Below are 14,632 nucleotides of genomic sequence, written 5' to 3'. Positions count from 1 at the left end.
TGAAAGAATAAATGGCAGGCAGGCATAATAAAAACACTAAGAAAATAAATGAAAAATAACGTATCTCCCATGAAAAAAGTACGGTCAAGAATATATTCTTTTTGTGGATGGGAGAATAAGTTTAAGTACTGAGCTATTTTAGGAAGGAAATGATAGTTCTACATTAGAAATTTATTAATGTATATCCCTATTTTTTAAAGTGTTTTTTTTTTTTTTTAATTTGAGAGAGAGAGAAAGTGCAAGTGGCAGGGGGAGGAGCAGAGAGAGAGGGACAAACAGACTCTGTGTTGAGCATGGAGCCTGATGTGGGGCTTGATCCCACAACCCCCTGAGATCATGACCTGAGCCAAAATCAAGAGTCAAACACTCAACTGACCGAATCAGCCAGGCGCCCCCCTCCCCATTAATGGTCAAAAAAGGAAGATCACATGATTATCACCAGATGAAGAAAAAATATTTAATAAAATTTAACCCTCATTCATTTATGATTAAAAATAACTTCAGTAGGCCAGGAATAGAAGGGCATATCCTTAACCTGATAAAAGATATTTATCAGAATCTATGGCGGGTGCCTGGGTGGTTCAGTTGGCTAAGCATCTGCCTTCAGCTCAGGTCATGATCCCAGGGTCCTGGGATTGAGCCCCACATTGGGCTCCCTGCTCGGTGGGAAGCCTGTTTCTCCCTCTCCCTCAGCCCCTCCCCCTGCTTGTGCTCTCTCTGTCTCTCTCTCTCAAATAAATAAATAAAATCTTAAAAAAAAAAAGACTCAATGGCAATATAGCAGCTTTAGAAGCTTAGAAGCATTGCTATTCAGGTCAGAAACAAAGTAAAGATTTCTCTTATTATGGCAACTATTTCCAGAACAAATAATAGTAGAGTTGGTAGAAGCTCAAAAGAAAAAATAGCACTCATATTTATACCATTAATAGTCAACTGGAAAATGTAACAAAAGCTGTGCAACTATTTTTAAAAAAAATTTATTTCAGAGAGTACATGAGCATGTGGGGGGAGGGGTAGAGGGAGAACGAGAATCTCAAGCAGACTTTTTTTTTTTTTTTTTTTTGAGAATCTCAAGCAGACTTTGTGCTCAGCGCAGAGCCGGACGTGGGGCTTGATCCCATGACTCTGAGATCATGACCTGAGCCAAAATCAAGAGTCGGATGCTCCACTGACTGAGCCACCCAGGTGCCCCACAGGTGTAAGTGTTTTTATGGAAAAAATTATAAAATATCCTGAAAGGGTATAAAAGAAGACCTGAATTAAATTAATAGTATATCATGTTCATGGATAGAAAGATTTAATATTGTAAATATGGCAATTTTCCCCAAATTAATCTTTGAATGCAATACAATTACAAACAAAATCCCTACAGAGGTTCTGCTGGAATTTGAAAAGTTGATCTCATCTGGAAGAAGGACTAGAAGATTCAAGATATTTCTTTTTTTTTTTTTTTAAAGATTTTATTTATATTTATTTGAGAGAGAGAGAATGAGAGACAGAGAGCATGAGAGGGAGGAGGGTCAGAGGGAGAAGCAGACTCCCTGCTGAGCAGGGAGCCCGATGCGGGACTCGATCCTGGGACTCCAGGATCATGACCTGAGCCGAAGGCAGTCGCTTAACCAACTGAGCCACCCAGGCGCCCGAGTCAAGATATTTCTATAAAACAAGAAAAAGGTGGAGACTTGCCCTCCTAGTTTTAAAGACTTATAAACCATAATGGTGGTAATGACTGGCCCAATGGATTAATGAAACAGAACAAAGAACCATGAAACTGACCCACATATAGGGAAACCTGATTTACAAAAATAAATTCCAGACAGATCAAAGATATAAATGTATAAAGTAAAATAAAACTTTAAGAAGAAGAAAATCTAGGTATATATTCCTTGTGACCTCAGGGTAGATAAGGCTCTCTTCCCCGCCCCCACCCCACCCCCGCCCAGATAGAATTGTAATTCCTCTTGTTGACAAGTTTAACCTAACAACAAAGTGGTTTTTTAAAAAAAGACCAAATGACAGATCTTATATAGAGATGAAAGTAACTCTTTACCCCACCAAATTACAAGCCTTGGCCTATTATTAGGGCAATTGATTGTTCTATACAATAAAACTTAAAGCACATTTGCTATGAAATGTATTCCAGTGGACTTATTTTAAATTTTTAAATTTTGGAATATTTCAAACATACAAAAAAGTAGAGACTAGTACAAGTAAATCTGATTACCACCACCCAGTTTCAACACAGGCCAATATTATATGCACATCTAGGAAGAATTTCTTAAATAAGATATAAAGCATAAAGGAACTAACTGATAAATCTGTCAGAAAAAGAATTTCTATACAAATGAAAACATTATAAATGAATTTAAAAGATAAACTATAGATTGGAAGATTTGCAATACACATAGCTGACAAAGGATTCATATCAAACCTGCAAATAAATAAGAAGCAATCAGAAGAAATAAGGAGAGAAAAATGGGCAGAGAATATGAACATGGAATTCAAAGAGGAAATTCCAATGTCTAATTAATAAATGAAGAAATGTTTAACCCCTTTACTAATAAGAAAAATGAAAAATAAAACAAGATAGGACTTAAAACCCATCGATTTGGCAAAAATAAAAATTATGCATCTGTAAGACAGATCAATAAATTGTGGTATATTCATATAATGGACTACTATACATCAATTAAAATTAAAGAAGCACAACTACACACATCCTGGATAAATCTAGAAGCTGTAATATTGAGTAAGAAAAGCAAAGGAGATGACAATCACAGTATGTCATGCGTATAAAGTCTAAACATGCAAAAATAATACTATATTGTATTTAAGATATATATATTACAAAGATACACAAATATAATGAATTCAGGATACTGGTTACTTTTAGGGAAGGAGAAAGAGAAATGCGATCCAAGAGGGATACAGAAAGAGTTTCAACCATATCTATAATGCATTATTTCTTTTATTCTTTTCATTTTTTAAATTTTTTAAAGATTTTATTTATTTATTTGACACAGAGAGAGACACAGTGAGAGGGGGAACATGGCAGGGGGGGTGGGAGAGGGAGAAGCAGGCTTCCTTCAGAGCAGGGAGCCCGATGTGGGGCTTGATCCCAGGACCCTGGGACCACGACCTGAGCCGAAGGCAGACGCTTAATGACTAAGCCACCCAGGTGCCCTATTTTTATTTTCAAAAGATTTTACTTATTCATTCACTTGAGAGAGAGGAGGAAGAGCAGAGGGAGAGGGACAAACAGACTCCATGCTGCGCTCAATCTCATGACTCCGAGATCATGACCTGAGCCGAAATCAAGAGTCGGATGCTCAACCAACTGAGCCACCCAGGTGCCCCTGTATTATTTCTTTTAAAAATGAGTAGAATTGGGGCACCTGGGTGGCTCAGTCATTAAGTGTCTGCCTTTGGCTCAGGTCATGATCGCAGGGTCCTGGGATTGAGCCCCACATCAGGCTCCCTGCTCCACGGGAAGCCTGCTTCTCCCTCTCCCACTCCCCCTGCTTGTGTTCCCTCTCTTGCTGTGTCTCTGTCAAATAAATAAATAAAATCTTTGAAAAAAAAAAAGAGTGGAATGTACCCAGGTGTTTGTTAACTATTCTATTTTTCTTTATGTAACGATTTCTTAAAAAACAAAAAACCCTCTAACAACTGAGCAGAGACCAGGATCACTTGCCAAGATAGTTCTATGTTGCATAAGGGTGGAGGTCAGCCTCTGCTTACGACCACCATTCACCGTCAGTTCTTCTACTTTAAGGGTGCTAATAAAACTATAGCTCCAAGTTGTAGGTGCTAGAACAGGTTATGTGATAGATTCTATGCACTTCCACAGTCAGTCTTTTATCACATTGCGCCATTTTATTTCCTTCTTGGTATTTAACATAAGCTGAATTTATTTAGCTTATTTCTGGGTTTTAAAAATATTTATTTATTTGAGAGAGTGAGCAAGCAGGGGAAGGGGCAGAGGAAGAGGGAGAGAGAATCCCAAGCAGACTCCCTGCTGAGCATGGAGCCAGACTCGGGGCTTGATCTCACGACCCTGCGGATCATGACCCAGCAGAAACCAAGAGCCAGACGTTCAACCAACTGAGCCACCCAGGTGCCCCTATTTAGCTTATTTCTTTACTTGGTTACTCTTTGTCTCCCTTTAACTAGAGCGTAATGTCCATAAGGTAAGAGAGAGTATCTGTATCATTTACCACAGAATTCCTCGTACATGAATAGTGCCTGGCAAACAGTAAGTGCTCAATAAATATCTAATGTTAAATGAACATTAGGAGTCAAGCCTATCAGCATAAATTAAGGGGAAATGTTTAACTCTTGCAGAAAAGCCCAGGTTACATACTGCTATAAGTTCAAGTACCAATCTCCGGGAGGCGTCCATGTGGAAGAGACCGGCCACAGCTACAACTAGAACACTGAGGCAGGGAGAGTGGGAATGAAGAGAAAATACAAAATTGTATTTGGAAACAAAATTTCTATTAACAAGATATAGAAACTTCAAGCCTCTGGATTCTCTACAGACACCTAATTAATTACCCAGCACAACCATCTCATTCAAGTTCCAACATGAGTCAGGGATATGAACTTTCTAAAAACCTAAATAAAGCATGTCACTTAATCCCTTTTTCCAGGTTCAGGTTTAGGAAAAAAACAGAAGAAGAAAGAGAACAGGGAATGGAAAAACAAGAAGACACATCAAATGTATTGCTTTTTTTTTTTTTTTTTAAGATTTTATTTATTTATTTGAGAGAGAGAGATAGCAAGAGCAGGAACACAAGCAGCGGAGTGGGAGAGGGAGAAGCAGGCTCCCCGCAGAGCAGGGAGCCCGATGTGGGACTCGATCCCAGGACCCTGGGATCACGACCCGAGCCGAAGGCAGCCACCCAACAACTGAGCCACCCAGGCGCCCCAGGCTCACTTGGTGGAGCCCTCTTTTATTGCTTTTAACACAGTTCCTGACTAATCCTGAGGAGGAGAACGGCATGCCTGTAGTGGGTATCTGGAAAGGCTCTTCCCCCCGGGGCTGTGGTGAAGGCTACCACCCACCTTTAGGTAATTATGGCACTTTCTTAAGAGGCCCTGTAGAGTAACAGTGGTTCAAATGGGCTCTGGGATTAGGCTTCTTGGGCCTGAATTCTGACTGCATTTACTACCTGTGTAACCTTGGGCAAGTCAATTAATGGTTCTATACCTCAGTTTCTTAAATATAAAACGGAGGCTAATAATGGTACCTACTGAATAGGACTGTGAGGATTAAATGTTTTCATACATGTAAAGCTCTTAGAATAATACCTAAGACACAGCAAGCCCTCAATAAATGGTAGCTTTTTTTTTTAAAGATTTTATTTATTTGACAGAGAGAGACACAGTGAGAGAGGGAACACAAGCAGGGGGAGTGGGAGAGGGAGAAGCAGGCTTCCCACCGAGCAGGGAGCCCGATGTGGGGCTCAATCCCAGGACACTGCGATCATGACCTGAGCCGAAGGTAGACGCTTAACGACTGAGCCACCCAGGCACCCCCATAAATGGTAGCTTTTATTTTAATTACTCATCTGGAAGAGAGGGACATTCATGCTTAATTCTTTGAAAAAAACTGCTTGCCCTGGAGACTTGGATGACTAAATCATTAGCCAATGAAACAGAGACAACACAAAACAGTGGGAAAGCAGTAGACCAAAACTCAAAATGCCTGTTGGGGCAGAGACTGCCAGTTACTTCCCAGTACCCAGTTTCCTCCTCTTCAGTAAAAGAACTTTGATTTTTAGCTGGGTACATTTTTGTCTGACTAAGTGACTACTATATTTCCAACCTTCTCTGCAGCTAAGGCAGCCATGCAACTGACACGTCAGCAGAAGTTTTATGTAAAACCTCAAAGAAATCTTTTTAAAAGTGTGAGGGGGATCCTTTCTGTCCTCCTCCTCCATTATGCTGTGCAGGCAACCCAGGATGGGGCCACATCCTGTGATACTGGAGTAGTGAGCCAGAAGAGGCCTCACTTGGTGGAGCCCTCACACTAGCGTTGGACTGTCCATTTCTGGACTGTGATGTGAGAGAATAAAGCTTTGTGTGTGTAGGACTTTGTAGATGGGGTTCACATTCACTCAAACTTAATGATATATCTGGGTTCTGACCTATTATTATTATACAACTGCAGATAAAATAGTCTTTTTAAGTGTGAAAAATATCTCAGAGAGTTGTGGGAATCAAGTGAAATAACACATCATAACAGCACTATATAAAATGATGATGTGGGTGCCTGGGTGGCTCAGTTGGTTAAGCCACTGCCTTTGGCTCAGGTCATGATCCTGGTGTCCCAGGATCAAGTCCCGCATAGGGCTCCCTGCTCAGCAGGAAGTCTGCTTCTCCCTTTGACCCTCCCCACTCTCATGCTCTCTCTCTCTCCCAAATAAATAAAACCTTAAAAAAAAAAAAAAAAGATTTAAAACGATGATGTAACTGTTATCAATGGAAACAAGAGACACTCAGAAAGGAAATGCAGGTGTGATAATGATCAATGAGAAACACAAAGATACAGATTTAGAAAAGGATTAGAAAAAGTCTAGGAATAGACACTGTACTATGAGAGGTTCTTACAGAAGATCACGAAAGCTGATCACTCAGGAGAGATAATAAATACCCTGTATCCTGAATCCTGTAAAATACATGACTAAATTATCTTGATAGGAATCTCATTATGTCCCATTCTTTGGAGTCCACTATCTCTGATCCTGATTCATTGTTAATTAGATGAATTTTGCCCTTCAAATCCCAATGTCTCCCTTTCTATATTCTTCCTGTGATTACCCCTAATCTTTTTTTTTTTTAATTTTTATTTTTTGACAGAGAGACACAGCGAGAGAGGGAACACAAGCAGGTGGAGTGGGAGAGGGAGAAGCAGGCTCCCCACTGAGCAAGGAGCCCAATGCGGGGCTCGATCCCAGGACCCTGGATCATGACCTAAGCCGAAGGCAGACGCTTAACGACTGAGCCACCCAGGCGCCCCAGTCCCTAATCTTAATAATCAAGTCATACTTCTGGACTTTACCGCAAAGCAGAGCTAACAAAACTTCTAGCAATGATAAAAATTTTTTCTACCTACTCTTGACAATATGGTAGCCATTACTCCCATGTCGCTATTAACCACTTGAAATGTGGCTAATGTGACTGAAGAATTGACTTTTGAATTTTACTTAATTTTAAATAACTTAAATTTAAATAGACTCACATGGCTACTGGCTACTGCTTCTGGACAGTGCAGCCTATAGAATGAGCTCTAGGAAAGAGGAGGAAATTGTCATTTCCTCATTCCTATTTGATCTCATTTCTTCATAATACCTGTGCAAAAATGCTTTCTCTTAGCCTATTCCTGATTGCCTTACATCCTTAGAGAGTCCCCATATTTCCCTATTTGGGATTTGAGTAATTATTGCCTTCTTTTCAGAGGAATAAGCAGATTTGTTCAAAACACACACACACACACACACACACAGTTCTGAGACAAACATCCTTCAGGTAAAGCTTTACTGAACACACCAGAATGACTGGATTCAGTGAATCCACCAAAAAATGCACAAAAGATGATTACTTCCCTGAAAAGGACAGACTCTTTTTTTGCTTTTTGGTCTAAAGACATCAGAAGTTTGGGCGCCTGGGTGGCTCAGCTGGTTAAGCGTCTGCCTTTGGCTCAGGTCATGATCCCAGAGTCTGGGATCAAGCCCCACATCGGGCTCCCTGCTCAGCGGGAAGTCTGCTTCTCCTTCTCCCACTCCCCCTACTTGTGCTTTCTCTCTCTCAAATGAGTAAAATCTTTAAAAAAAAAAAAAAAGACATCAGAAGTTCAATTATCCTTCTTGATAAGCCCTTATATATTCAATATAAGACTAGTATGTTCTAATTAAATAAAACAGGTCGAGAAACAGGCAAGTTCTGCTCCTAGGAGAAGATTAAACTAAAAGAAATGGCCTGAAGCAATGTTACTAACCACGGAAGGCTTGGTATAGTAAATAAAGCTGTCAAAATAAGAAATCTGTCCGGGTGCCTGGATGGCTCAGTCGGTTATCTGCCTTCTGCTCACGTCATGATCCCAGGATCCTGGGACTGAGCAACATGTCGTTGGGCACTCTGCTTGGTGGGGAGCCTGCTTCTCCCTCTCCCTCTGCCCCCCACCCCGCTTGTGCTCTCTCTCTCTCTCTCAAATAAATAAATAAAATCTAAAAAAAAAAAAGCAATCTGTCAAGTTGAGGAATTAGTATCTTCATGATGGGGGATGGGAAGTTGGTTAAAATGATACTGCAGGTAATTTAACTTCTCATGAAGGACTGATACCGCTCAACAATGCTAACTCAGTCTCAAGAAGTAAAACTCAACAATTTACTGGCCTGCTCCATCTGCCTGGACAACTCTAGGCATTTCTAAGATCGACATATTTCAGTTCAGGACTGGGAAAATTCTCTTAAGTGTCTACTATTAGCCTGACAGGGAAGACAGAAAAGAAGCTCCAGAAGAGGGCCCCAGAGGTGGTGATAATACAGACAAATGTCTTTCTAGCTTCAAAAACACATACTAGAACAAATACCCTGACCCTGATGACCCCTCCAGGCTGCTACTCAGGTGCTCATGTTTTAGATGTGAGCAAAAGTGTAATTCCTTCAGAAACTCCTTGATGTGAATCCAAGAAATGATGTGACAGTACTTGCTGCAGATTTCCCTTGCAGGCACACCACTCTGACCTTTTTCAAATGCAAATTGGCTTACTCATTATAGCTGTCAGGTTTCTTGGGGAAGAGTTTAAAGAAAAGGCAACACTATGCTCTGATCTGAGGAGTATGGCTGACCCTGACTAAGTGAGAAGGAGGGACAAAGGACACCTGGAGGATGACCCCTGTGAGAAAGCTTGGTGGGACAGGCCAGGACAGAACTCAATGGGAAATGGAAATCTCTGGCTCTGTAGATTCTTGCTTGAGTTGGACCACCTTGATTTTTGGCAGCCCCTCCCCCTCCTATGTTGACTCAGATATTGACTGATCTTAGTATAGAATCCAAAAGTCCCCCAGACCTCTAAGTCAGCTCTCCCTTGTCTTTAGGGCAGCAGTGCCTGTAAACCATGTCATCCAGCTATGCCCCACTGGCTCTTCTGCAGCACCAGACTAGCCACTTGGGGACGTCTATGAAAGAGCAGTTTCAAGGAGCTCACAATTTAAAGTTCAGTGTGTAATCTTAAAAAGGCAGATGCAGGCAGAAAGGGGTGAGAGATGCTCTCAGAATAACTGTGTCCACACTCAGAAAAATGCCCCCGATCTTTCTAGGAGTTGTTACACCACAACATGAAAATACAGGTATTTAGTAGGGGCTGGGGAGGGAAAAAAGCCCTGGAATTTCATAAATGAGAGAAAAAAATATGGAGTAAAGGCAGGTAGTAGTTGGGATTAATGAAAATGATACAGTGGAACCTTTAGACTCTCAAACATAAAGGCCAGGGAAAGGAGGCCTGGAAATTGAAACATGCCTAGATTAAGGAGCCTGTCCCCATCTACAGGAAGTTTATCCCTAACATCTAAATAGTCATGTTTTAAAATCAACAAGTTTGCTGTTTTTCAGCTGCCACTGACCGGAACCCCCAGTGGCTCTGGCCCACAGTGTAGACAGACTGTGCCCAGCCGGACTAGATGAAGACATGTAGCCGGAAGTCAGCCAGCCAGCCCGACCCCTCCCAGCTTTGGGAGGAGTCTGAGCAAAATGCTACCCAGCTAAAGGAGTAGTAGGCAAGACCGTTTAACCCTAGCAGCACAGGGTTATACTAAGGGTCCTGCATCTCAATCAGCAGATTCAGAGTTGGTGGTCTAGGACCCCAGGGAACTCCAAGAATGAGAACAGAAACCCACCAGCAAGTTCACCAGGACCTTTGGTCCTCCACTGCAGTTGCATATTCACGTTCACAGTCGCGTATTTTAAAAATTTGTTACAATTATCTCCTAGAAATTACTGTATGTAGTCTCTTGGGATCTAAAGCAATTAAGTGAAGATAAATTTCTTTCATGGAGCAAGCTGTCAAAGGATGAAGCAATTTCATTCCCCATTTGAAGTGGAAGCTTTGGGTCATGCATGGTTTATTTGAAACAATGCCATCACCTAAAGCTGCTGATCTTATCTCTAACTCCGTTCTCCGTTTCAAACTGCTGGAGATATGTAGCGTGGCACTGCCTGAAGTTATGACATCTGGCTCAAGGCCAGCAACAGAACACGCCAGCTCCTCTTCTAGGTTTTAAGCGTAAGAGGATAAAAAATCATATTAAAAGAAGAGAACTATATAGGTGAAGTCTGTTAAACCCAAGGCATCAGTTGTGACTACAGAGGCACCCTAGTGAAGGGGAAGTGGTACAAGAGCAGGCAGGAACGCCCCCCAAAGGGGAGAAGAGTGAAATACATGCTGAGAGGAACCAGATTTTTCTCTTCTGTGGGACCAAAACCAAACCAAGGGTGGGGCCTATTTCATGAAACAGCCTGATAGATGGAAAGCATACCAGGCTGAGAATGAGAAGCTCCAGGTTCTAATTTCAGCACTTATAAGACTGTGCACGAGATTGGGGGGAAAGTTCTCATTAACTCTTTTTCTTCTGAATTGCAGCTGGTACTTTATTTAAAAAATTTTCTTCATAACCATGTTTTATTTATTTTACAACATACCAGTCAATGTGCTATCTAGGTAATAGTATTCAAAGTTTTTTTAAGCCACTAAAATGGTCTTCAGGTGAAATCCATGCACGTCAGACTATTCCCAAGCACTGCTTTCAATAGGAACAACCTTGAAAAACTAGAATTGGCTTTCAAGTGTTAGTGAGCTGGAATCACCAGAAGAGCTTGTTAAAAGTGACTACTGGGCTCCACCCTCAGAGTTTCTGATTCATGGGTCTGGAGTAGGGCCTAAAACATTACATACCTAACATGTTCTCAGGTGAATCTCTCGCTCCTAGTCCTAGTACTACAATTTGAGAACCAGTGGTATAGAGGAATCTAGTCAGGAGAATAATTGAGAATTGGAGTGTCTCATAGAGTAGCCAATAGCCACATGTGGATATTTCAATTTAATTAAAATTAAGATTTCTAAATAAATCTTTAAAAATCTTAAAAAATTTCTGTTTCTCAGCTGCACTAGTCAAATTTCAAGTACTCAAGAGTCACATGTGTCTAGTGGTTACCATATAGGATAGTGTAGAAACAGATCATTTCCCTTACCACAGAAAGTTCTATGTGATAGTGCTGGTCAAGAATCTATTTGATTTTGGGGCATCTGGCTGGCTCAGTCAGTGGAGCATGTGGTTCTTGATCTCGGGGTCATGAGTTCGAGCCCCACTTTGGGTGTAGAGATTACTTATAAAAAATAACCTTAAAAAAAAAAGAATCTGGGGCGCCTGGGTGGCTCAGTTGGTTAAGCGACTGCCTTCGGCTCAGGTCATGATCCTGGAGTCCCGGGATCGAGTCCCGCATCAGGCTCTCTGCTCGGCAGGGAGTCTGCTTCTCCCTCTGACGCTCCTCCCTCTCATGCTCTCCGTCTCTCATTCTCTCTCTCAAATAAATGAATAAAATCTTTAAAAAAAAAAAAAAAGAATCCATTTGATTTTGCTGGTGAATATTTAGCCTAGAGAAAACTTAAAGAGAATTTCACATATACTGAGATGTGTCAGGTATTAAAAACACAGACTCTGCAATTCTAAGAGAATCTCTCTAAAACCAGTAAGTGGAAACCATAAAAAGGTAGACTATGTTCAGTTTGGGAAAGAACTTTTTAATAGTGGCTATCTCATGATATATTAAACTCTGGGAAGTACCTGAAGCAGAGGCTATGAGGACACAGGAGATTACTTAATTAGGTAGGAGACTGACCATGATGTTTTCTAAGGGGCTGCCTAATTTCATGACTCTTTTGTAATTAACTCGATCCAATTTGATAGTAACTATCATGGCAAACCATCCCTTTTTGCATCTGGGATAGTTTTCTAAAGCATTTATTTCAGATAGAAAGAACTTCCTTTTTTTAAGGGCATTTTGGTTGATAAACTTTCCCAGTTCATATTGTTTAAAAATGTCTTGGAACACCAAAGTACAGCTAACAAAAGAAAAAAATAAAGTAGATTTCATCAAAATTAAAAATTTCAGGGGCACCTGGGTGGCTCAGTTGGTTAAACATCTGACTCCAGCTTGGGTCATGATCTCAGGGTCCTGGGATCGAGCCCCTCATGGGGCTCCCAGCTCAACAGGGAGTTTGCTTCTCCCTCTCCCTCTGCCCCTGCTCATTCTCTCTCTCTTTCAAATAAATAGAATCTTAAAAAAAATTAAAAATTTCAATAAAGTGAAAAAACAATCAGCCCACAGAAAGGGAAAAAATATTTGCAAATCATGTATCTGATAATGGACTCTATCCAGAATATATAAAGAACTCCTACAACTCAACAATAAAAGACAATAATTTTAAAAATGGGCAAACTTTTTGAATACACATTTCCATACTTTTATAATATCTTTACAAAGTACTTTCACAGACCTGAACATCTCTTGTACCCTTTTTGAGGTTGATAAGGCAGTTATAGGCTTCCTAGTTTTATTGAAAAAGAGACAGAAACCCAGAGGTGAGGGGAAAAGAAAGAAAAAGAGAAGCCCAGAGAGTCTATATGAATTGTTCAAGGCCACACAACCAGCCTATAGCAGAGTCAGGATCAGAGCTCACATCTGACACTTTCTTTTATTCTACTTTGCCTTCCTTTGCCTCAAAGGGAAAGAGTTAATGCTCGGGTATCCCAAGGCCAATCAAGTGAGAAAGTAGAAATTGTATTTTTAAAATGTGTACAATAAATAAGCACATAACAAAGACACTCAACATCATTATTCATTAAGGAAATACACATCAAAACCACAAAGGGATATCACTTCACACTCATTAGGATGGCTATTACCAAAAAACCAGAAAATAACAAGTGTTGGTGAAGATGCAGAAACACTGGAATTCTTGTGCACTGCTGGTGGGAATGTAAATGGTGCAGCCATGTGGAAAGCAGTATGGCAATTCCTCAAAAAACTAAACATAGAAGTACCATATGATCCAGCAATGCCGCTTCTGTGTAGACATCCAAAAGATGTGAAAGGAAAGACTTGAACAGATATTTGTACACTGCCCATGTTCACAGCAGCACTACTCACAATCGCCAAAAGGTGCAAGCGACCCAACCGTCCATCCCATAGCTAAAGAGATAAACAAAATGTGGTGTATATAGACAACAGACTATTATTCAGCCTTAAAAAGGAAGGAAATTTTGACAGATACCACAAAAGAATGAACCTTGAAGATGTTATGCTAAGTAAAATAAGCCAGTCACAAAAAGACAGATATTGAATGATTTCACTTATATGAGGTTTGTCATCAAATTCAGAGAAAGATGGTTGCCAGAGGCTGGGAGAGGGAGGAAATGGGAAGTTAGTGTTTAATGGGTACAGTTTCAGTTGGGGGAAAATGAAAAAGTCCTGGAGATGGATGGTGGTGATGGTTGCAAAACAATGTGAATGTACTTGCCACAGAACTATACACTTAAAAATGGTAAATTTTACATTATGTATACTTTAAAAACTACAACTTAAAAAAATGGAATGAGCCTGTTTTAAATAAAACTTTAATTAGAGGAAAACCTCCCTTCCTAGCTCCTCACCCTCTTTGAAACATCCGGTATAGCCATTTTCCACCTTCTGGCACACTGACAACATAAGGAAGAACAGATTAAAGCTATCGGTGGACCAACAGCTGCCCTCTGACCTGGTACATTTTGGAGCAAAAAGCAACCTACACAGGCCTGTAGTTACTCTTTGACTTCATGGTCTGATTCTCAAGGCCAAAAACTATCTTGGACTCCATGTGAGATTCTGAGTTAAAGGAAGGAACACCAAAGCCTCTGTTTAGTCATCTGCTTATGGGTTGGGCCCTCCAGGAAACAGAGTTGACTCTTGGTCTAGAAGGCTAAAACTTACCTTATATCAAAATGTAAGCCAGGGGCAAAATACTAATTCCAACATTTAAGTTCCATGTCCACAGGACTTCAATGTTCTCACAGGGAGGATCCTGCTCATGTTTTGTAATCCTGAAAGGCAGAACCGCCTGCTCTTTAATATTCAGTTAAACCTGAGGGCTAGAGGGAAGGTAGACTGAATTCTGGGAAAAAGGTGTTCTTGGCGGGGGCCAACTGCATCCATGCTCTTGAGCATCAAGGGCCTAGTATCAATGCATTGGACAGATGATGTTATGTTTTCTACTGTGTTCATCATGATCCCCCAAAAGAACACAGCTACGTCCCCACCTAGTCAGGAGTAGCTCATCTCTCAGAAGCTAATCTCTTGACTCCTGGATGCTATGGAAGTGCTCAGACCCAACTCTGATATTCTTTATATGCTGTTCCCCAGAGTTAGACAGAAGGCACATCACTGTAGATCTCGGCCTATATGAAATGTTATGTCTAAAGTAGTAAGACAGGTTAAAAAAATCACAAATGAGTATCAGAGTAATTAGGTATATGGTAGTTATACCTCATACCAAGGCGGTGAAATACTCTTCCCCCCAGCTCGCAAGGCCAGA

The 14,632-nt window shown here is 40.8% G+C and overlaps 1 protein-coding gene across 4 annotated transcripts in view; it reads right to left on the bottom strand.

Annotated features, from left to right (window-relative positions):
• The window catches only part of SMG6 (SMG6 nonsense mediated mRNA decay factor), a 231,850-nt gene that overhangs the window by 74,709 nt on the left and 142,509 nt on the right, over nucleotides 1–14,632 (bottom strand). The window lies entirely within an intron of this gene.

This window comes from Mirounga leonina, unplaced genomic scaffold (assembly GCF_011800145.1).
Source record: "Mirounga leonina isolate KUSES-001 unplaced genomic scaffold, KU_Mleo_1.0 Mir_200, whole genome shotgun sequence".
Taxonomy (NCBI): Eukaryota; Metazoa; Chordata; class Mammalia; order Carnivora; family Phocidae; genus Mirounga; species Mirounga leonina.
The sequence above is the reverse complement of the archived record's forward strand: the minus strand, read 5'-3'. Positions and strand labels throughout refer to the sequence as shown.